Source organism: Amblyomma maculatum, chromosome 1, assembly GCF_055883805.1.
Source record: "Amblyomma maculatum isolate TAMU_Amacu chromosome 1, ASM5588380v1, whole genome shotgun sequence".
Classification (NCBI taxonomy): Eukaryota; Metazoa; Arthropoda; class Arachnida; order Ixodida; family Ixodidae; genus Amblyomma; species Amblyomma maculatum.
The window spans coordinates 251,448,564-251,473,788 of record NC_139344.1 but is presented as its reverse complement, the minus strand read 5'-3'; the positions used below and the strand labels follow the sequence as shown (position 1 = coordinate 251,473,788).

The 25,225-nt window shown below is 47.4% G+C and overlaps 1 long non-coding RNA gene across 3 annotated transcripts in view; it reads left to right on the top strand.

Annotated features, from left to right (window-relative positions):
• The window catches only part of LOC146206220 (uncharacterized), a 100,925-nt gene that overhangs the window by 33,433 nt on the left and 42,267 nt on the right, over positions 1-25,225 (top strand). The gene's annotated exons all lie outside the window — the stretch shown is intronic.

Here is a 25,225-nt window from a genome sequence, read left to right as displayed (position 1 = left end):
AAGACTCTATAACCACAGACTGAAGGAGATGATGCACATTCTGCGGATACACGCAAAGGAGATCCAGGACACATGTGCTGTCGAAGAACTATGGTTGTTGTTCAAGATGGAGACTGGAGTTGTAGATGGCACTGGAAGGCTCGAGTGCACAGGAGCTTGTGTATGGTCCCTGGTATCATACAAAAGCGGCATCAAAAACAAGTCAAACTCTTCCGGTTCTTGAAAGCTGGATTGTTGGCTCTTGGCGAGCTTTGTCGCATTTCACACCATTACATCTTGTGAGCAGAAAGACGAAGGTCCTTGTTGTGCAATGATTTGTTGTGCTTGTCAGAAGGCTCTGTCAGTTTTGAAATAGATCATTGGTTTGTGAACTCGCACATGATCTGCCACTTGCAATGTTGGAGGCTTTAAAGCACGCCTCTTGTCTGTACATTCCTTGATGTAGGTTTGCTTCTGTGTCACTGTCTCTCTGAGCTTCTGAATAACTTCTAATGGATTGCAATGAAACAAAGGCGCTACGGAAGACAATCCAATGATGTTTAGTCAAGTTCTATGCGACCAACCATGGAGTAGTACTGACGGAGCTACGACTGTAGTAGCATGTGGAGTTGAACTGGATACCCAAGTACTCATGCACAGCAGTTTTAAGTGGACGCTTGTCCATAGATGTCATTTGGATAAAGGATTTGAAGGTTTGTTGAAACATTCGACTTGACGGGGTAGTACCTGGATGAATGACTCAGTTTGATACCTCTGGTGCTTAATGTACTGAATTTTTTGAACATGGATTGTGGACCCTGGTCTGAAATAACCTCAGAATAACCCTTGTGGGCCAAAACTTGAAGAAGGAAACAGTAATGACTGTGGTTGTGATTTGTGAGGTGAACTTTACCTTAGGCAACATGGAATAGTAGTCCACTGCATGGTGTGATGGCATACCGACAGTTGACAGGGGCTTTCTTGAAAGGAACAATTATGTCTATGGCCACTTTTTGCCATGCTCACTCATTGATACGGAACTGGTTGCAAAGAAGCTACGCAAGACTTCATGGTCTTTTATGCCTCTATGCAGGCCGGACAGTTCTTTATAGCATTTTCATTTTGCCTGTCCATCGCAGGCTACCAAAACTTCTTCCCCGAAACGTGCCTTAGTGCGGACAATTCCTTGATATGATTCATGAGCTGTAGCAATCAGCAGATCAGTCAATGAAATGGGGACTACAATCCGGTCAGCTCGATACAATAGACCGTCAATGATAGAGAGTTCATCTCTTAAACGGAAAAAAAGACTGAAGTTCCCTAGGCAACTTATTGGCTGTCAGCCGATTGGAAAAGACATACTGTTGCATTTTCTGAAGACAAGCATCTTTTGTGAAGGCCGTCTTAAACTCCTGACCTGTGATACAAGCTGGCTTAATGTTAGTGATTATCTCTTTTCTGTCATCTGACACTAGCAACTAGCACTGGCAGTCGAGTAAGTGCATCTGCCACCATGGTTGTTAGATACCTTGTGGTACCAAGCATCCACGTTATAGCACAATAATATAGTACAGTAGAAATATTTTCAACTGGACAAAACTCTCATTCCATTTTTACAGGACAAGATGGTACAATAGATATCTATTTTACATCTTGTCCTGTAAAAATGGAATGAGAATTCTGGCCAAATGGAACTTATCATTTTGGAATGGAAATATTTCCACTGTACTACCCAGTTGGAATGCGACTTACCCTCTCAAATGTGTTCTAATTGGAATGTGAGTTCCAACTAGAACCCACTAAGTAACATTGGTACCATTTGAGATTACAATGGGTTCCAATGCTTTCTTTCTTTTTACTCGGTCGCGGTCGCAAGTGACGACATCATGAAGGGAGGCAAAGGATGGCGGCCGCTAACTGACGTGGCACAGCAGTGGCAGAGAAGCACCATGCTTGCCCAAACTTTCCCAGCATTTTCTCTCCCTTTTTCACGCCACCCTACAGCCAGTTTCCCTGCGGCGTACTTGAAGGTGCGCCGCAATGGAAGAAATATGTTTTCTTAAAGCACACGGCACACCCAAGCAGGTTAAAATGCAGGAATCAGCTTCGCCACAAGCGCACTAGTCCATCCCCGCGGTACCTTTCCAACACTGTTCAGTGTAGTTCAGTGCAGAACACAATGCCAGTGTGCGTATTACGTTGCGCGCGCAGTGCACCGTGGAAAAGGCCCGCTCAATGTACTTACACTTAGGGGGAAGGTCGGAGCGCATATGACCGCAGCCCTTTAGCTGCGAAGCCGTGTCGCCGAAACCTGACGAGAATGGGCTGCACCAGGCCCGTGTGCGCGCGGAAAGAGCGGCCTGCCCTTCTGTTTCCGCGTGCACGCTGCTCGCCTTCTCGATTCTCGCTGGTCATCGCTGGCAGGGATTGTTTAAGTGCGGCGGTCACGCGCTCCAAGTCGCCCTTCAAGTGTGAAACAGACTGTTCGCTGCGGACAGTACATGAGGATAGGCGAAACACAACTTAAGCAGCCTGCGTATCAACACGTCGTCTGCTATAGTGGGTAATAAATGGTACTACCTGAAAACGTTCTGAAATTTGAAAAAACCCAGGAACTGCACCACCTTTCAGCAGAATTTTTCGGTGAAGCCAGAAAAGCTGCACGGGAGCGATATTGACGCGAAACAAAAGCGACACTGAACATTTAGAAGCGATCACGAGATAGTACACCGGTCAGTGGTACCTGCGAAATTGGCGAAATCAGAAAACGCACCTTTTGAACCGCTTGATTAGAATACTCTTCTGGACCACTGAGATGATCGCCAGTTGAATAGACCGTACTTCGTTGATAAAATGCGTTAAAAAGTCAGCTTGTAGCAACTTCTTTATAAATTTGATTACACTGATACCTGCAGGGACAAAAGTGAACTATGCTCCATCACTGGCTGCTTCTGTGGGTTTCTTTTTTAGGGTAATATGTCCAATGAGGTTTTAGCTGTGCGTAAAAATTTTAATCATGCAAGAAATTAACGCAACAAGCGTTAATTATTGTTATTAGGTATGCAGTGGTTATCAGACTTTCCTGTTTTAACATGTTGCCAGACAAACATGCAATTAAATAATTATTTACTTTCTTGTATCTGTATGGATTGCATATAAAAAACATCGATAACTATAAACTGCGTGCAATTATTTTACAGACAGTCATTAACTTCTAAAAAAAAGTGTGAAATTTCAGTGTTGCCTGTAAAGCAAGCCAACCAACTGAACATTGTAGCCAGATTTTTATGTCTGTTATTTTGTAAATAGTGTAAATAGTACTTATATCAATATATAAATTTATTGGGTTCATTTTTAACCTACCACTTTTTTTATGTTGCCGCAGGTTGTGTGAGCTACTTCGTCGATGCTGTCCTTCATTATTGCCTGCTGTGTAAATTTCAGCGCGAAACTTGAACATGTTTGTCCACGGTATGCGGTTATTTATTACATATCAAAAGTGAAGGAAAATCTGTTTGTCAGCCCCGGTATCTGCTGATATCTGAAGCACTTGAACTGGGGTGGCAGATATAAAGGGACAGTGAGGAAGCGGTGGAGGAAATCAAGGGGTGAGCGACAGGGAGGAAGGAGAGCGTATCCAGCAATTTGTGCAGCCGCGCTTTATGGATATGTAGCACTGGTACTTGAGAAATATTTCTCATTTGTACGCCTTAGTCACCCAGGTGCAAAGTAAAACTAGAACCTGCAGTTTCGTTTCCTACTTTCAGCGTCGTTGTCGCATGAACTTTGTTTTACATTGTCCGCATCCTAGAAGGTATTTTGCCTCCCATTGGTACCAGCTGAGATTCCAATTGGTTCCAATTTTTTCTTTGTTTACTGTGGTCGCAAGAGACGACATCGCGAAGTATGGCGGCCGCATATTGCCGTGGCACAGCATCTTATTGAAGGCCTCCTTTGATTGGCATTCAGCGCTGCGTCCTCGAATTCCATCCGCGTGTTCTGAGGTTCATTGTGGAATCTACTTCGAATTTAGGCCTGGCCAAGAAAGCCGATGCCATTTCGGTTTCTGAAGCGAATAAAATTATTTTTTTTAAAGTACACCACGAAATGCGACACTTTTTTTTTTATTTTTAGTACAAAACCGAAAACTAAATGCTTTGGATCCCCTCAGGAAATTCGGTGGATTAGAACTGCCACTACTGCGACAAAATTTAACTGCATGTTCTACTGCCATGCACTTTTCTTTTTCTCGGTCGTTCTGAAAAATAACCACAGCGTAGCCCTTATTGACTTTTCCTTGCGTGATACTGCGAATCAAAGAATGTGCAGATCGTATAACGGACCCTGGAAACGTCGACCATTTGAGATTCTGTGCACTGACATCGCACAGAAAAGGATGCCACTTCGTTCGGCCTCCATCGACACGCAGCCGCCGGCTGTCGGATTCAAACCCGGGTACTACGGCACAGCAGTCGGGCGTCGAACCACTGCGCCAACTCGTAGGGCCGGGTTTCTTGATTTCCAGCTGAGAAGGCGTGGTTGCGCTTAGAACAAGATTCGTGTTGCATTGACTTATGTCCGCCCCTCTGCATGGCGTGGTACTTAAAAAAGCGCATCCAGTTCACACTGGACTCCAGATAACCACCATAGCGTTCGCCAGACAATCCGGCGTCGCCGTTGTGAGCGAAAAATCCCAACATTGCGCTGCCAGGCAGTAGCTGGCAGCTGTCATGGCCACTGTTAGGTTCTGGTTCGCGTGGCTCTGGTTCGCGTACCACTGCCAGCAGTTATTACGTGCGGCGCGCGGCCCCTCGGTAGCGTTGGCCTGGCGGCTCCGTGGATGGCGGGCGGCATGAACGGTCCCAGCAAAGACGAGGCGTCTACTAACGAAACAACCTTTACTACAACATCGTGAAAGAACGGGCAGAGAAGCTGACCCGGAGAGATTACAGACACTCTCACACAGCTGGTGCCTAGCGCCGTCCCAACGGCGCGTCAAAGTAGTCTCTAACTCAGCGGAGTCGGCCGCTGCTTTTTATAGTTTTTCCAGTTCACAGGGAAAGGGTAAACCCTCACAGGAAATGGAGCGCCCAACGTGTCTGGGCAAGATGGGATGACTCAATCGCAAGTGGTCCGAACGCATCTCCTCCACCTCCTGCAGACGGGCGAGGGCGGCGCACTCTCCCACGAGCTCCAGGCTTGGCCGGCGTTTGCACACACACGCACGCACACACATTTGGCGCGTGGCAGGATCACGTCGAGTCTTGCCCGCGGGAGGAAGCGTTGCGCGGCCGATGAACGGCGTCGAAATGGCCGATCCGCTCGCGGTTCTGCCTGTTGCTATGCGGTGGCCGCGTCAGCTGTCCCACTTGTCGGTGGGGAAACGTAACAGACTGCCCCGCCGGGGAAGGGAGATCCCGAAGGGCAGGGGACTGCATCCGCTGTCCGGAGGGATCGGGATGTTGCTGCTAGCCGGGGTCGTCCGACTCAGCTTCTCTTGAGCTCAAACAGCCTGAAGAAGTCCTTGGCAAGTCCGGGTTTCCAAGGAACTCTGCAACTTGTCTTCAGGAGAGATTTCCGACAACCCACAACGTCACAACCACGCTAAAAGCTCAACCGTTCAGCCAGCAAGCACGGCACAAACTTCACTAAGTTATGCCAGACTGTTTCCCTCTTATGCCCCCATATATACTAAAGGGCAGCTCAGCAGCACTTGGAACGCGTCCACAAATTTGAAAATTGCGCTTTCAAAAACACCATTCTCAAACAAAAATAATACAATGCAATCTGTTCAAAATCCTATGTCAGGAAGAAGATCACCAACAAGTGAATATACAGGCTTCTTCTTACGTTATGGACTCCGACTTAAGCCATCGGCGTTACCATTGAGATCACCCCTTTCACTAAAGCTTCGGCTGTCCGTTTCACGGAACAACCTTACCTTCCTGTTTCTGCGCAAAGAAACATACGAGCACGAGTCACTCGCTCTTCTAAACAACCTATCCTTCTCCTTACGCTTGGCGCACTAGTCACGCATTTTCCGGGCACGGGCGCATTTGTGCCTTTGTGATAGTCGCTTTCTTCTTCGCGATAGCTTACACTTTCTCCATTCTTTCTCGCGCCTGCTTTTCCGCCTTTTTCTACGGCAGCACTGGAACACAGGCTTTCTGCTTTCTTTTTGCAATCGTTGGAGTTTCCTCTCCTTACGATGGCAGCATTCTTTCTCGCGCCTGCCCTTTCGCGTTTTTCGGTGGCAGCACTTGAATACTCTAGTCCTACTTTCTTTCGGCGCGAGCTCTAGCAAGCTAGCGGTAACCGGAGCTAGTAGGACACAGGTGTCGTCGAAGCGCTCAAAGTGCGGCGCCGCGTCTGATTCGCGGCCAGCGCATGACTCACTGCCAGTCAAGTTCGAACAACAACCGCTCATGCCAGCCCTCAAGCTAGGCATTTCCTCTGGCGGCTCGCCACTCACGTTACACGGGTCCTCCGATGAGCCGCATTGCTCAGCACTAACCGGCGCACGATCAAGCTCCTTCGACATCTGGGGCGCTTCAGATTGTGTGAAGGCCATGTATGCCACGTCCGCGTTCGCACTGGGGTTGTTTTCGCGAATACAACCTAGCGTGGTATTGGAGCACGAACGATTCTGACTCTGCTCTGGTCGTTCGCTGTCGCCTTCGCAAGACTCGCTCTCCACAGCGGACGCGCACTCCTCGTCGGTCTGCCCTGGCTGATCACAACTCGCGGGCCGCGCAGTTTCTCTGATCGGCACTTCGTTTTTCTGTGTGCCCTGCTACGACACAGCTGATTTCGGAAACCGCAATTTTCTCATTTCCAAGCTGGCTTCCTTCTCCGCCACGCTCTACACAAGCTTCTGCTTTTAACTCGAGAGGCGGTTCAGTTACTACCAGTTCCCCACACTCATTTGATGGAACTGTATCTCCTACAGCTACTTGGGTCGGCGTGCAGTTCACCTCGCTTAACGGCGTCACTTCGGACTTATCGCCGATTAAGCCTGTGCTAATCGTCTCAGCTAGTGGCTCGACCAAGGTAACACGATGCTCTTCTGTTCGAGGATCGGTCGGCTCACTACTGCGGTCACATTGCTCGGCCGCTTCCCCAAGCTGTATCTCACACTCCGGTGCAAGTTCGATTTGCTCCGGAACTTCCGCACTGTCTAGCCATTCCTTTACAGCGGCTTTCAGCTGATAGGCCAAATCAAAGTATGCCGTGTTACAATGTTTCTCGCTCTCATATCTTTTCCGAAGATCCTGAGGCGTTATCCGATATCGTATCAGCAATGACTCTTTTAGTGCATCATAATTTTTCAAGCGGTCGCCAACCAATCGCTTGATTTCTTCCGACGCTTCAGCGGAGAAAAGAGCTACCAACATCCGCGCCCAACTATCTCGCTCGAAACGTTTACTTCTGCAGACATTCTCGAAGTCTGCCAAATACTCGGCCACATCCTCGGCAATGAGGAACGGTGGCAGACCATCTCGCGGTATTGAACCGTTACACTGAATGACATTGCAAGCTTTAATCCTTTCCACGCTCCTTCTATGTGCTGAAATCTCCAGCTGCATCAGTTTCCTTACGCGGGCGTCCTCTTTCTCGTAACGCTCCCTACGTTCACGTTCACGCTCCTCTTTCTCTAGCCTTTCCTTACGTTCTTCAATGACCTCAAGGCATTCCAAAAGCTCGTCATCTTCAGCTTCCAACGCAAGAATAGCCTTTAACACTTCTGGTTTTCTGAGTTTGTCTGACAAATCCAGACCCAACTCCTTCGCAAGCTCCAGCAATTTCGGTTTGCGCAACGACTTCAAATCCAAATCCATGGCTGTTCCCAGTGCTGCCTTCTCTACTGCCCACTATTGCCTTGCTGCAATTAACCCAGCAACAACGACAACACAATTACCAGCTCTGTTCTCTACTTAACAAAAGCCTGGCAAAACTCAGTAGAAGAAAGTCCCGCACTCACCAAACCTCGCAGCCAAGAATCCAACGCAGTCGTTCCGCTGCAGGCAACCAGTCATCACACAGGGCTCGTTGCACTGCTCCCGCCTTTCCGCTGAACTGCTTTGATTCACGGGTCACGCCTGTGACATCTCCGCTCTTCCCACCAGATGTTGCACCTCGGTCAGGCCTGGCTCGTTTCACCGACCACGGTCACTGCTTGGTCGTCCTCCTTCCTCCGCTGTTCACCAGTTGTTGGACGACGGTATCGCCTGGCTCGTCCCTCCGACCACGGTTACGGCTTGGTCGTCGTCGTCCCACCGCTGTTCACCAATTGTTAGGTTTTGGGGTCGCGAGTGCCTGAGTAGCGTACCGCTGCCAGCAGTTATTACGTGCGGCGCGCGGCCCCTCGGTAGCGTTGGCCTGGCGGCTCCGTGGATGGCGGACGGCATGAACGGTCCCAGCAAAGACGAGGCGTCTACTAACGAAACAACCTTTACTACAACATCGTGAAAGAACGGGCAGAGATGCTGACCCGGAGAGATTACAGACACTCTCACACAGCTGGTGCCTAGCGCCGTCCCAACGGTGCGTCAAAGTAGTCTCTAACTCAGCGGAGTCGGCCGCTGCTTTTTATAGTTTTTCCAGTTCACAGGGAAAGGGTAAACCCTCACAGGAAATGGAGCGCCCTACGTGTCTGGGCAAGATGGGATGACTCAATCGCAAGTGGTCCGAACTAAAGCCCCTCAATAAAGTTTATTGAGGGGCTTTAGTCCGAACGCATCTCCTCCACCTCCTGCAGACGGGCGAGGACGGCGCACTCTCCCACGAGCTCCAGGCTTGGCCGGCGTTTGCACACACACGCACGCACACACATTTGGCGCGTGGCAGGATCACGTCGAGTCTTGCCCGCGGAAGGAAGCGTTGCGCGGCCGATGAACGGCGTCGAAATGGCCGATCCGCTCGCGGTTCTGCCTGTTGCTATGCGGTGGCCGCGTCAGCTGTCCCACTTGTCGGTGGGGAAACGTAACACCACGCACTCTCTGGACGCGTAGGTTTACCTGGAGTATACCTGGAGTTACGAGCGGCAGGAGCTGCCAACTCGGGCCTCTCGTTTCACATGGGAGAGTGACATCAGAATCACTCTGCCAGGACTGTTACATCCACATTACCCATAGGCCGCGCAAGCTCGTTCATAGCGCTTGTTTTAAGTGAGGCTTTATACGGGGGCTGGTAGCCTACGGTCATAACCTCATCTAAGTGTCCCCCATAACTTTTCTCACTGCAAGACGTTGCGTCGGACGCTGCGTTTCCACTGATCTGCCTGCGCTTTTCAATGTGCTCTTTGTTTCGGATTTGGGCGTATAAATGTTACTCCTTTTTTCCTCGTTCTGTTTAACCGAAGGAAAAAACAGCGCTAAATATTAGACAGAACACACAGAAAGACGAACGGGACAGGCGCTGACTCCAACTGAGTTTATTGAAAGACACATGTGTACAAATATATAGCCCGAAGACGGTGAACGCCTGCGCATGTCCTGAAAGGTGAAAAAAAAAAAAAGAAAAAAAAAACGTTTTGAGGTAAAATTTGTCATAACCTCGCATCTTTCAACAATCTATGCTCATTTTCATGCAGAGATATAGAAGTGGTGCTGACACACCTGCCCCCCCCCCCCCCCCCCCCCCCCCTCTCCTTGATAAAAAAGGCTTCTGCGAGCTCGCGAGCTAATCTGTTTTTGCTTCTGGTAGGAATTTTAATCTCTCCAAATCGTGTTTCACATCTCTTTTTGTCTTCATCAAAGCAGGAGTGCCAATGAGTGGGTAGGTTCCAATGTCATCTAGATGCTTCCCTCCCTCCCCTTTCTATCATCTGGGGGTGATCGGTTCCAAAAACGAAACCAGAAAATGAATATTTGTCAGTTATGGTGGTTGGCGACCACACATGGTTGCCAATGGTGGCTACTTTGCGCCAAATTTAAGGTTTGCTGCCTGGCTACTTTGAACTTCTACTTTTTAGCATTTACTACAGTTATTCATTTTATAATATAAGGTGCAGTAGGAAGCAAACGTAACAACGATACAATATTTCCAAACGTAGCTCACTTGCTTTGCTGTCGTGCTTGCCAATCCGCGCGCGTATCCTCCAAGGCAATCAATATTTTGCACGTCAACTGGGGAGGGTAACGTGACAACAAGGGTGACAAAACTACGTCACGTCTGTTGGCTTTGCCATCTCAGCAGGCTTTTCTTTTTAATTTAAAGATTGGCAATGCGTAGCCGTTACGTTGGTTCTACGTCACCGTTGTTGTCACGTGATCCTCCTCAGTTTACGTGCAAAACTTGAGTCTCACCCTTCGCGCAGGCGGAGATGTACAGCCTGTTTGACACTTATTAGAGGGAAACTGCGAGCGCATGGCTTCCGGGCTTTCAGAACCGATGCCGTCGTTAGCAGGCGAAAATGGATGACACCAAACCCACGTGCGGAAAGAGCTGCCAACCATGACATTTATGCGTGCCTCTGTGCAGTGCATTTGCGGTAACGCGCTCTCAATCCCTCCAAGTGTGAAACAGTTTCAGCCTGTGCGCATCACGACGTGCACGTGCGGGCCAGTCGGGCGCGGCTGCTGCTGGGCCCCGTTGGAAAGAATCGAACATCTAAAGTACAGGTGCCCACATAATTAATTCGGACAGCTGTACAAGCAGCCGCGCGCGTCGGAACACGACAGCGAGAGTATAGCCACAGTATGCGCATGCCTGCATCCCAAATGAGCGAGCCACGCTTCCTAGTGCACCTAGGCAAGCGCTGAACGCTATCAATCGGCAAACATTCGGACCGTCCAAGAATTGCGCAGAGAGTTGAGGATTCAACTCTCACATCAACGCTGCTCCGGAATAGCGGAGGCTACGTGATTTGCATAGTCACCGTTAGGCGCATAGATCAGCATTCGTAGCGCGCAGCGATGCTCAATTTTTCTGTGTGCGACCTCCGCTTTCTGTCTAATTATCGCTCCGGGAGCCCCTTTTCATTTATCAATGCGAAAGCATTACTTCGCCATGTTCACTGATTTCTGTCTGCAGACCGAGTCAGCAAAATCGCGTCCGCAGCCATTGTGTGTATTTGAAAGGAGGTAGAGGTTAATGAGTGGTGACAATCGATAGAGGGTAACGTAATGTTGTTGGCGAAAAAATAATTTGGTCGATGAGTTAATTAGGTCATTATTTACAGGCAAAATAGTACAAGTTGTCTCCAGCAGTTGTGAGTAATTGAGAACTGGTAGAGGGGAATGAGTGGTGTCAATCGATAGAAAGGGATGTAGTGTGTCCGAAAAAATAATTAGGTAATTAATTGGAGGCAAAATGTAAAAGTAAAGGCGAAAATAGTCTCATTAGTCAATGGCCTGGCGCCACATTTGAATGTATAAAATACTGTAATAGTTAATTAAAGCAGTCAATTAAGGTGACATCGAGGATGTCACCTCACGCAACCTGAAATCAAGCCAAAAAAAAAAAAAAAAGGCATAATAAGGGATTGGCGCGCATTTTGTAGGTACCAAAGAATAAAGTATTTAATTAGGGCAGTTAATTTGGCTGACATCAAGGATGTGTCGTCACGCAACCGGAGGTAGAGCCGAAAAAGGGCATAGGAAGGGATGAACGCGCAATTTGAAAGTACCAAAGACTAAAATGGATTTTTAACAAGAGGTGAATTAATGTGACGTAGAGGATGCGATGTCGCGCAATCGGAAGTAGACCGAAAAAGGGCATTGGAAGGGATTGGCGAGCAATTTTACCAAGGACTAAAATGGGTAAACAAGAAGTGAATTAAGCAACTAGAAGCAACCAGAAGCAACTAACAGCAGCATGCGTGCTTTCGCATTACTCCAATGCAGATTCTGCAGTGCTCTTTTTTTCTTTCGCTGTTCATTCGCGACTTTCTTTTTTTTTTTTTTTTTTCCGTGAATGCAAAAAAATAAAATGACGGGACCTTTCGTCAGCAGGAGTTAACAGAAGTGCGATGAAACAGTTCGTAGAAATAAATGAAGCCGCGCGTATATCTCACTGCCATATTCTTGCACATGAAACTCTGTGCATTCGGCCCCAAATAAAGGTTATGCTGGATCTAGGCCAAGTTCTCACAATATTAGTTCCGTTAGTTTTGCTGGTCACTCGATTTGTATTCTCACTCGAGCGTCCAGATTTATTGGCGCAGATCAATCGTTTATTTAGGGCACACTACTTTCGAACATAAATAAAAAAGGATGCGAGTAGCAAGGAAGTAAACAATGAGAGGAACGCAGCGCAGTTATGTGACAGAAAACGATGTTGAAGTTGCTATCCTTGCCACGAAGAAAATTATACTATAGAAATCTTAACAGCGAGTTTCCTCAAACTTGGCGACATGTGTTTCGTCAGTAAACCGTAAATGCGCCCTCCACACGGACGGCAACTTCGTTGCGGTGGTGTAGAGAGTCATACAAAGCTTCTAGAAATCCCTCCGTACTTTGCCAATAACGTTGCCTCCCATAACTCGTCTGTGCTGACTGCCCACCAGACTCATGTTGGACAAACTTTGTTTTATGGCGCCCCGCACAATTTCAATGATTTTGAAGTCCGCTACTCGTATCTTCTTGGATTCTTTTTTATTTGGGATCCCACGCGCCGCGACCTAAAAAAGAAATATTATTGATCGGCGGTAATATATGTGGACGCACGATTGAAGGCAAGTCTATAAAAATATTCGGTATCGAGAGTCGAGAGAAGCGACTAGTAAAACTAACTGACCAATATACAGATAATTGTCAACTTTGGCATATCTATGGCCTTCAGAATATCACGTTAATATGGGACCGAGCGCACGGATTGTGGTGAGCAAGAATTTGTCGGCGAAAAACAGGTTGCATTATTTATTTTTGCATGCGAACCGTTTCAACGCCGGTTCGTTAGTCCCGCTATAGCGGTACACGTCACAATCTGCTGAATGTTTTTGCATTCGCAGGCAAGGAACAGAAAAACTCAGAGCAACTGAGAAAGAAATACACGAAAAGACGCCGTTTGTGGAGTGAAGGCAGACTGCGCAACCCGCGTACATTGAAGTGACGCCTGGCTTTTTTACCAGGCGCGGATAACGGCACCAAATTCGCCGCAAGCCGCACGCGTTAAACGATATGACGTGTCTGAGGGCGTAGTATGGGTTTAACTATTTCTACTATCCATCACCGGTCATTACTTGTGTAAAATCAAATTTCTAAATTGAATAATATTCTTCACAAAAAAATAACACGTAAAACGAGGCAGCCGCTAAAACTATAAACTAACCAGCGCGTGAACGTCGATGTTCCAGTCATGGTATCCATTGTCATCGCTGTCAATTACCGAATTTTGACGTTAAAAAACAGCATATTCAAACTCGCTGCTGATCGAAGTGTCGATAAATTAAACTATACTAGGCAAAGTAATGAGATTTGCAACGTTTTGGGGCTGGCCATTCCGGTTTTCGACTTAGACTAGACGCTCCCGCGCCTTCGGAACGCGTTAAGAAAAAAATAAATAAATAAGCGCTTGATAGAAAACAAGTTAGGACTGGCTTGGCTGGTTTATGGGGTTTAACATCCCAAAGCGACTCAGGCTATGCGAGATGTCATAGTTAAGGGCTCCGGATATATTCCGCACCACCTGAACCACAGGTTCTTTAACGTGCAGAACTGACGTCGAACAGCACACGGGCGTCTTGCTTTTCGCCTCCATCGAAAAGCGCCCGCTGCATCCGGGAGCACAGTTGCTGATAGGGCTGGACAAGATACTTCGAAAAAGTATTTCGATACCGACACTCGATACCCAAAAAAATTGTATTTGCGATGCCGATATAACATGCACGTCGGACGAATTCTGTATTTTTTTTTCTCGGGTTCGTCGGTTTTGAAATTCCCGACATATGTTATCAGACGGGTCCGGCGATGTACTTCGATCCACTATATGCTGGTTATAAGAGTGAAAAACCAAGTTTATACACGATAGCAACAGTGCAGGTCAAGCGGTGGCTATCTTTATCCACTGTTTTTCTCATTCCTATCTTATTGTCCTGATGGGGCGGGTACCAATTAAGGCGCCAGCCTTATTTGGTAGCCGCGCTCCAGACGACAAATTAGTTGAAGCCACGATCTGGCTATCGGTTCAGGTATCTGTCTGATACGGCACACGTACCTAGAAGCTGGTATAAGGTCAGCTATGCGAAGGAGGAAGCTTCATGAGGAAGATACTGTGAGAATATCCTGTGGTATCCTCTGCCACCACACAGCAGTCGATTTGGTCGCAAAAAGTCGGCTGTGATATACAGCCAGTTAGGCTGAACTTTGGAGAGTTCATATGGATGCCGCTACGATGTTTGCCGCGGGAGTAGGTGGCGAGAACGTGCGGTCACGACCGCTCGTGTTGCCTGCAGGATCCAGAACACATTCGCGTCTCTTGCAGGACGTCTCGGTGTCGCCTCCGTCATCTTGAGTTTCCCCCATCGAGGATGTATTTATCTCCTGGCCACCCGCGCCCTTCTGACGCGTGATGGGTTGGTGGTCGGTCAGGCAAATAACATTTCGACATCCTTGATATCGCTTGTGAAAGTCCCTGACAATAATAGTCTATATACATGCGTGTCATCTTTGATGTACGTAAAGTGTAGAATTAAGTGGTTTTTTTTTTTTTTTTTTTTTTTTTTTCCGTGTAATTCGAGCCTTCTCTTTTTCGTCGTTAGCCCTGCCGTCTCTATGGCGTCGACGGCACTGGATTTCCTTGGTTTTAGAGTTCATCGCGTACCTATAGAGCGATGGAACAGTTCGTAGAAATAAATGAAGCCGCGCGTATATAAATTTCACTGCCGCGTATTGCCGTTCCCCGAAAACTGCAGCAACGGAATTGCCGGCGGCGTCACTCAAAAGTAAAACACAACCTTACGTTTTGTTCGAGCCTGAAGCGCAGTACGAAAACTGAATTGCAATATCTTTTTGGATTAAAATTACTTTCGGTAAAGAGCGTAATACATCGGTGGCGTCCGTATAGCGCCATCTTTGCGACATTGAATAAGTTAACTTGAAAAATCGGCGCAGCGTAAATCCGCCAAAAACAGTTTATATAATGTTAAAAGGCGATTGTTGATGAGAGCTGTCTCTGAACGTAACGTAAAGGTAACATACACTCACTAAAGACAGGAATAGATTACGGTGAAGGTAATGGTATAGTGCACGGTGGTATAGTGTAAGCGTTGTCACACCGTCACATCCTGGCTGCGTTCGCGGCTGGTGTTGCTGCTGTTAAAAAAAAAAACTAAAAAAACATGGTATTATGCAACCTAAAGGGGAACATAACCCAGGAAATATGATCGTAATTTATTTGAATGTTGTGAAATAAAAAATAAAAAATTGGTCCTACAGAAATCGAACACATGTCTTACTTCTGGGTCTACTTCTGAGGGGTGTAGCAGAGCTGATTTAGCATTAGTGGAGGTCCTTCCCATGTGAGAGGGTAGGGCAAAAAATCTTCTTACTCTCAAGAGATTTGGAACATTGTAAACACATTACAAGCCGCACGAAGTGGCTCAGAAGCAGACCCCATGGGCTCTACACTTTTGACAGAGACTATACGTTGTGTGAATCCATTGCGCCGCAGAAGCGACGGGTAGTGCCATAGAGCAAATACACAAACTCTAGAGGGAAAGCTAGAGCAGGGAAACGCGCTTCTATAGTGCCTAGAATATACTTGCTAGTGTGCCATGTGGAGGGGTCTCCCAATGGGAGGAGATGGCCGCGCCGGCGATGCCTTCCAACTTTGGCCGCCAGGGGCGCTGCTCATCATAAAGATCATCATCATCATCGTGTAGGGTGCCTCGATGTACCGCGCCTGGTATCGAGGCACCCTATAAAGGTGCCGTCATGGGTACCGTCGACCATATCTATAAACGTTGCCGTCGACGACGGTCGGCCGCCGGCGCGCCCTTGATTTTCCGCAGTTGCGCTGGCCGTGCCTTCAGGGGTTTGAAGCGCTTTGGACGCGCCTGTTCTTTTGTTTTAGTCGTTCTGTTCCTTGCAATAATGTGACGGAATTAAATTTGCAACAACTAATGATGCTAAAAATAAAGCATCAGGGTAGGGTAAATACATATTTCGTGCCGCTCTGTCGGAGTAGCTCAGCTCGAATCAAGACAAGGTTTCTATGTTCGGTGTGCCACCGGACCCTGCGCAGCTTGCGTAGTGGAAGCGGCTGATTAAAAGAAAGGACCGCAAGTTGACTCCAACGTGTCTGCGAAAAAGATTTTGAGGAGAGTTACATCGAGAGAACGTTCAAGTGACGATGAACGGCATCGTCAACGAGCTCGTTAGAGGTAGACTAAGCCTTAAGCCTGAAGCCATGCCAACGGTATTCGACCATTATCCGAACCATCTTCTGCCTAAGAAGACATCGGAAAGGAAGACGAGGAGCCTCTGTGGCTAACCGGCCGCTAAACGACAAAAGTGCAGTGCCGGTAATGCCGGCTGGTGCAGAAGACAGCCATGGACCGTCAAGGATGTTTGACAATGCTTTCGAGGAGCCGGCAGCAGCAGAAGAGTCTAGCGAGAACTCATGCCCGCAGCAGCAGACGTGCAGATTTGAACCTCAGCATCCGTTTGACTCAATTTCCATCCCTGCAACTTAATTGGACCAAATTAACCGAATTCGCACCTGCTGGCTCTGTATCCTACGCGCGTTATCGAGCATGAAAAAAAAAAAAGAACTTTGCTGGTAACTTTTAGAAGCTTGATGCCTGAATGCAGTTCTGAGGGTGCTATAGTGTACATTCTCGAAAAAAAAAAAAAAAAAAAAAAACGCGCGTAGATTACAACAGCCAAAGCTAAAGAGCTAATAGGCAGACTGCACTGGAGGGTCTTTGTTCCGGATGTGGCCTGAAACCTGATTCAGGAAAACACACATCATTCATGGGAATGTATTTTGCAGAAAAGTGTCGCTTGACCCTCCACTCTGAAGGGGATAGCTTAATGCAAATACCAGCGGAGGCTTACACAGAACAAGATGCGCAGGAAAAGGAAGCAATCATGCAACCAGACTGCAGCAACATTTCTCGCGCTCTGAGAAGAGCAAAGAGAAAACTGGCTGGAGGTCAGAAGCAAGTGGCTCTATTGAAGGCGCAAAATGAGGCGCTGAGTGAGTCTGCGGTTGAAGCTTTTTTTTTTTTTTTTTTTTTTTTAAATCCCGCGCGTGACCTCTGCTGAAACCGAAGCCGAAAGTGGTGAAGAAAGTAAAATCAGTTATAAATTATTTAGCGGTGCTAGGTGAAAAACCACGCGGATAGGAATATCTTGCGCATCATATGAGCAAGAAAAAAAATACCACCAAAAATTGGTCTCTATACTGTTTTAAAATCGCGGTGTCATGTGTGGCCTTTGTTCAAACCCTTCAGCAGTGCATTTCTACGTTTTTACTTGTATATTGCTGCTGCGCCTTTTTTCTCAAATTTTACTGTACTGTGGACTTTGTAAAAAAAAAAAAGAATCAATGATGCAGTCACCACGTTTGTTTCTTGCTTTTCCTTCTGTTACAAGAGGAAGCACACCGCATAATCATTTATATATGAAGCAACAAGTGACTTACTAAAAAAACACATGAATGCAGAGTACAGCCGCCTTGATTTTTAACAATATAGCGCGAGCATCGACCAAACTGTTGGTGAGCGCCTTATAACGGCGATAACCGTGCAACAGGGAGAGAGTTCGCGAATGCGCACGAATGTGCAGCGTCGTCTGCTACGCTATTCCGATCACCAAGACACACACCCTTCCATAATATCTGCTCGCAAAAAAAAAAAAAAAAAAAAAAAAAAAATGCGGCGGGCAGTAGCGAACAAGTGCTTTGCTTAGTGCCTCGTTTATCGTGTTTGCACCTCACTAAGGGCAGCATAGTATCAGAAAGTTCTCATTACAAGCAATGCTTTCCACGTGCTGGTATATTTGCTTTCTTTTACATTTTTCTTACCTTAACTCTGCTTCGTCAGCGCGGCCTTTCGTAATAGGAAATAATAAAAAAAAAAACAAAAAAAGAGGGAAATCGACATTTCATGCGCACTTGCTCTACGGCCCTTCGGCTTTTCGCGAACAGATATTGTGGCAGGGCGTGTGTCCTCTTATCTGAACAGCGTAGCAGAAACTGCTCTCTTCGCGCGCGTGCGCGAACTCTAGCTGTGTTCCACGCTATCGCCGTTATAAGGCGCTGACCAGCAGTTTGGTCAACGCTCGCGCTGTATTGTTAAAAATCAGTGCGGCTGTACGAACAAAAATTGAAGAGCCCGATTCAGACTGCTTGTGTTTATTTTCGCATGCGATCTAATTGAAAACATTCGCGTGCCATGTTACGAAAAAGCAATATTGCTCTGCTTTTCTGTAGCATATATGTGAAGCTATGAAACGTCAGCAACCTGATATACATCACCTTACTGAATTGCAGAAACGCGACGTAACCTATCCGAAAGCACGAGCCCCTTATTGACTTGACTGCGGCATCGATATACCGTATATGGGCCATAAGAAAAGACCGAACAGTAAATAAAATTCAAAGTTGGATTAATGAACAGTGTAAATATATTAAGGGTATTTTTTGATACCAGCTGTGTCTTACGGGCAATAATTCGTCGTCGGTCCGTTTCGGGTTAGATCGCGATTGATAATAGTAATTGCCATAACGATTGGGCCAACCACCTGGGATATGCTCGAGCTGACTGAGCACTCACTCAGAAGGAAGATGCACACGATACCCTACATCCGCGATCGCGATGCGTGGATCGCAATCGACTGGCTCCAGATCAAATGAAATCGCCATTGAAATATTTCATAGCAGCAATATATTGAACCCGGCTCGGACTCGATCGTTTAATCAAAGCAAAGTATTGCAACCAACGTGGCAGCTGATTGTTTCAAATTTCTTGTCTCGCTGGATATCAGGCAGTCAATATGCGTTCTGCTTAAGACCTTCTTCGGTTCAGCAGAATAAATAAAACAGTAAAATATAGCGGACTAAACCCGACAGTATTTGTTAAACGCTTCCTCGAGCGCTATTTCAGCGTATGATTTTAAGTACTAGGACACTACGATTGTTTTTAGACAAAAAAGTGCGCTCAAACCGTCAAGAGATGTTTGGCAGTGAAAAGCGCAGCACCTAACCTAAACCTAAACCTAGCCTAGCCTAGCCTAGCCTAACCTAAACTAACCTAACCTAACCTAACCTAACCTAACCTAACCATAGATAGCGGTCTAGAAGATTGGGCAGTGTGACGACCGGCGCCGGAGAGGGGGCCGCTTTTGCGATAGAGAGAAAGACAGAGAGAGAGAGAGAGAGAGAGAGAGAGATAACATTTATTGCACCCGTCAAAAGGTTGGTGAGGATCCGAGGCGAACCTCTGTCCCAAACATGTCCTCCCCCTCAGCCGTCGACTTGGATCCCTTGGATCTGAGCAGCGGTCAGAGCAAGACGGATGACTTCTCGTTGCCCTTTTTCGTCCTGCTTGAGAAGTAGTGCCTCCCAGGACTCATCTGTTCTGTCAGGTTCTCCAAATCTAGGACACGTCCATATCATATGGATCATGTCCGCTATGCCATCGCAACTTTTGCACCTGGGGCTAAATATTTCCGGGTGCCACTTGCTGTAAAGCTGGGGGTTCGGGAATACTCCAGCCTGTAGCTTACGCCACATAACCTCCTCGCTTTTGGTGAGTTGCTTACACGCTTTTGGTAGTACTGATCTGCCTAATTTGTAATGATTTAGGATATCCTGGTAGGTCTTAAGGTCATCGTCGAACTGTAGGGGCTCCTCATCGCGCAAGGGGTACGGGGTTGCGCATAAGTCGTCACTGGGATCCCGGAATGTAGCTAATCCTCGGACAAGTACGTGCGCTTTCTCGTTCCCCCTCAACCCCTGGTGCGCCGGTGTCCAAATGAGCGCGACCTGCTCTGCCGGTAGTGGACCACTGGCCAACACACTTGCTGCTATGGCCGAAATGCGGCCCGCGTCAAAGTTTCTAATCGCTGATTTCGAGTCTGTAACTATAATTTTGACCTGTTGTCGTGTTAGAGCTAGCGATAACAGGCACCGACTTCCGCGAGAGCGCGCGCGACCTGCAACAGGGGTGCCACGTTCGGCGCTCGGCGCGTAGCCGCTGCGGGGATAGCGAGGGTGCAGTTGAGCGGCGGGGTTCTTTTTGGAGCTATTCTCCCACGCTACACCATTGGTGCGGTATTTAATAAAGAGGCTACTTATTCCAGGGGCTTAAACTGATCCCTGCAATTCCTTTACGTCTCTCTGGAGACGCCATGCACGCTTTGGCATTCCTTCGGAGCAGCGCGCGATGTTTGGATCGCTATTTGTTCGTAAAAGCTTCGTAAAGAGCCCTCACAAAGCACAATTAAGCTTTGATTCTCACGTATACTGTTTTCCTGGGGGTGTTAATACCGCTCCTTAAGGGAAGAACGAATACAAAAACACCTCGCTTCGCTGGAAACGATGCGTACAAATATCCCATCTGATCGTCAGAATTACAACAACATACAAGAACTTATAGAGGCACATCGGTACACACAGTACCTTCGGTTGGCTGGCACGCAAACAGGACGACATATACTGGATACTCTCGGCATTCGCATACCCGCACATGCTGAAGAGTTAAACCCTCTCCCTCAGGCCGTGCATTCAGCGCTTATCCTCAAACCTCTTCCTAAGAACGTCCACCCAGAACACCATCAATCTCGCCGCGTCGCACGAGCCAAAGCTCTCCATAAACACTATGGGACTGCAGAGGATGTCCGCTGGGTGGACGCCGCATGTGGTTCAGACCGTTCGGTAGCTGTGGCCTACAATCCAGCAGCCCCCCCACTCACTCACTTCATAGACCCTCCCTGTAACTCGGAAGAAGCAGAGGAAGTGGCTATAGCCATAGCAATCGCCCAAACAGATGCGGCTTACATACTTAGCGACTCCAAAACAGCCATACTTAACTTTGCCCGCGGACGCGTCCATCCTCCCGCGTGGCAAATATTGAGAATGTGCACCCTGAATTCTGACAGGCGTATTGAGCTTATATGGGTGCCGGCTCACCCTGGCAGTCCCGGAAATGAGGCCGCTGATAACATAGCCCGAGGACTTATTAGCTGGGCAAATGGCGACCCATGCCGGGATTTCTCGAGGGAGCGGGCACATACATTTTCTGAGCTCACACAGCAAGCACGCCTTGCCCGTCGACTCTACCCCCCTCCCCACCCCCAGCTGTCTCACTCCCAACAAATCCTCTGGAGGCGTCTTCAAACCCGAACGCTTCTCACCCCTCAACGCCTATCCTACTACCGACCCGTTTCCCCTGAGTGCACTCTCTGTGGAGAGTTGCACGCCACCTTGGACCACATTCTTTTCGGCTGCCCTGCCGATCCTCCCCCGCAGGGACAGCCCGCCATCGGATCACGGGAGGAATGGGAGGCCCTCCTTACGTCGCAGGACCTGGACATACAACTTCGCTGTGTGGACCGGGGTGCCAGTGCCATGGCCCTACGTGACCTGGACACATGCGCGTAATGTGAGGGCCGTGCGGTGGCCCTAGGCCCTTGAAGGGTCCAAACTCGCTCGTTTAATAAAGTTTTTTCCTCCTCCTCCTCCTCCTGGCGGCGAAAAACGGGTTGCTTCATTTATGTCTGCACGCGAACTGTTTCAACACCGCTTCGTTAGTCCTGCTTTAGCGGTACGCGTCACAATCTTCTGAATGTTTTTGCATTCTCAGGCAAGGAAAAGAAAAACTCAGAGCAACTGAGAAAGAAATACACGGAAAGAAGCCGTTCGGAGGGTGAAGGCAGACTGCGCAACCCGCGTACATTGAAGTGACGCCTGGCTTTTTTTTACCGGGCACGGCTCCAGATAACGGCACCAAATTCGCCGCAAGCCGCACGCGTTAAACAATATGACGTGTTTGACGCGTCGCAGTGTCGGTTTAACTGTTTCTACTATCCATCACTGATCATTAGCTATGGTATCCATTGTCGTCGCTGTCGAAACCGAATTCTGACTTTAAAAGACAGCATGTTCAAACTCGCTGCTGATCGAAGTGTCGATAAAGTACACTATACTAGGCAAAGTAACGAGAGTTGCAACATTTTGGGGCTGGCCATTCTGGTTTTCGACTTAGACTAGACGATCCCGCGCCTCCGGAACGCGGTAAGAAAAAATAAATAAAATAAGCTCTTGATAGAAAAGAAGTTAGGACTGGTTTGGCTGGTTTATGGGGTTTAGCATCCCAAAGCGACTCGGGCTATGCGAGATGTCATAGTTAAGGGCTCCGGATATATTCCGCACCACCTGAACCACAGGTTCTTTAACGTGCAGAACTAACGTCGAACGGCACACGGGCGTCTTGCTTTTCGCCTCCATCGAAAAGCGCCCGCTGCATCCGGGATTCGATCGCGCATAATTGGGCACAGTTGTTGACAGGGCTGGGAAAGATACTTCGAAAAAGTATCTTCGATACTGATACTCGATACCGAGAAAAATTGTATTTCCGATGCCGATACAACATACAGGATCGAAATCGAGTTTCGATACAGATACTCGGTACTAGTATCGTCAATACTTTGATGCATCATTGAAATCCTAACATAACAAAGGTGGTAATACGATTAGCGGCATTTGAAAATTTTACCGTGCTTTCTCGAATCTTTAGAGCATTGCTTAACGAATACGCCAGCACGGAGTTACTGTTTGAACAGCTGTCCTCGTCATAATTTCACATTGAATTGAAGTCATGGTTACAGTTAAGCTCTTGCTTCCACAATCAGCCTAGCAAAATTTTGCTTTCAACTACTGCTCTGGATGCGAACCGACCTCTGAGCACTTTGCTATACACACAAATACAAAGATGAAGCCTGCGTGCGTTTGGAGAACTCAGCAGTTATACTGGCATTAGTGCGCTAGCAAACTTTTGAAGCTCTACATATTGCTAAAAACTAGAAGGAAAACAAAAAAAAAAAAATAAAATGGCTCAACGTTATTTAGTCCGGAAAGAGCGCGATGTGGGCGTGCTAAAAGCGACGCAAATGAGAAAAGCCTCTCTACATACCCACAAAACAAGGTGTCAATGAATTCGCATATTTCAAAAATTGAAGTTTGTGTTTTTTTTTTTTTTGAAGACAGAGATATCTTTACAAATTTTATTCAAGGTTTGCTCAAATGTATTTCGTGAAAAAAGTTGTTCGAAAACGCATAATTTGTTATTAGATTTTTGCTGGAGAATTGCGTTCATAGCTTTCCTGTTGTGCAGTTCATAAAAGTTTGGACGTAATATTTTTTTCCAGAAAAACGTCTGGTGGAAGTCTGTTCCTTGTGCAGTTACGAATGATGGATTTGTTTTTCGTTAAACACCGTAATTACACGAACGTGGTTAGCCGACTGCATCTTGGTGATGACTTAGGCCTTAGAAGCTTGAGGTCTTGCCGCCAAGCGGAGCCGGCATGCGGAGCCCAGGGGTTTTGGGTTGTGCATAAGTTACTGCGTCCGGCAGCACACTGAGTGCACTGCTTGACAAGAATCAAACGCCACAGAGACGGGGAGCGGACGGCAAAGTGTGGAAAGAGCGGGTACAGCAGTGTGCGTGATCCTTACTGCGTGTTCGCCTTGCGTTTCCGCTTTCTTGATATCTCTCTGTGTGTCTGTCAAAGTCTTAGCAGCTTCGTGGTACGCACTCGGTGCTCAAAAGTAAAGCACCTCGTGAGCCCCTATACTTACCATTGCCTTCTTCAGTTTTAAAGAAAGAAATCTGGAAATGTGGTTGACGCTGAGGGGTCGGGGCATTTGTAGGGAACTCAGGCGGTACCACAAGCAGAGCTGTTTCAGGGTGGTCTGTACTATACCGTCTGAGCGAGCGCTGTCAACCCAAAGTCTCACAGCGGTTTCATTATTTGAAGTTTACTTTAGTATCATCTTCAAAATACACGATACTTTAAAAATGTATTTTCATACCGATACTCTAAACTTCCATTTTCAGCACATGATACCGGTACATAAAATGTATCTAAAGATAGTGTCGAAGATACATGTATCTTCGATACTGCTCATGACTGAATGTTGAGCGCCCTAACCACAGCGCCATCCCGGCTTTCCTTTTTTTTTTTATTGGACACAAAATATACAATAATCACACAGGAAGCGTCAGCCGTATTCGACTGAGATACCAGGGTTAAAGTTCTTTTAAAGATTTCCAAATTTCGATGTGCGGGAGCCACCCCGGCGGCGTACTAGAGCATTGCGCTTAAGTCTGCTTGAGAGAGGAAATGGCGAAAGCCACTTTATAGGACTGTTTTCACTAACTGAATCGTCATTGTTATCCCTACTATCATCCTTATCAACTGAATGCACCGTCGTTCATTGTCATCGCGACTATAATCATCATCACCGCCACTGACTGCACAGTCGTTATTATTACCCTCACGCTAGACAAGGAGAATTACGATCGGTTCCACACGGGCACGCCAGGGACAATTGACCGTTGTTTTATTCAGTGCCGTGATGCTGGGGAAATATTGCAGCGAACGCTAAAGAAGGACATTGAAATCACGCCATATGCTATTCGCTGTTTGCCTGTTCGGACTGGGATGTGCCTTATGATTTATTATTGGTGTTGATGAGTCTATATAGTGTGTGGAAAAACCGAATGATGAACCGTCATATTGTGAATCACCATGATCGTCGAAGTCTTTATTGCGAGAGCTGTGCGCGTTGGTTCGGGGAGTGTATGCTGCCATGGAAGAGCCGCCTATAGTCGGCTTCCGCGTCTCGATGCTTGTGTGTGCCTCCCTGAATTTTTACACTTGTTATGGAGGGAATTACTCTGTCATAAAGAAAATGCATTCTACAGCCCGGTGATTTTAGCCATGAGCTGCTTTTTTATTTTTGATTTCGTGGGAACATTTCCTGGGAATATTTCCGCAGCCTATGAGTCTATCGATGATCTTTCGCCTTAAAAAGAAAACGGCGTAGCTTCATTCGCCTGATTGCATTCAAAATGGAGCAGTGTGTCCATAAGCACTGCGGAAGGCTCCAAAATCATCGCTCGAAGTTACCGTTAGTGGGCTAACAATGCTCAGTGGACACGGTAGAGAAAGGGTTAAGTAGGAACGAGGCTCCAGAGCGTGCGCAGACCGAGGTTGAATTCTGTCGCTGACGAGCGGCCGCCAGTTCAGCGCTGCGAATTAATCTGTAAACATCTGTGCCTCCTCTGTTAGGATCG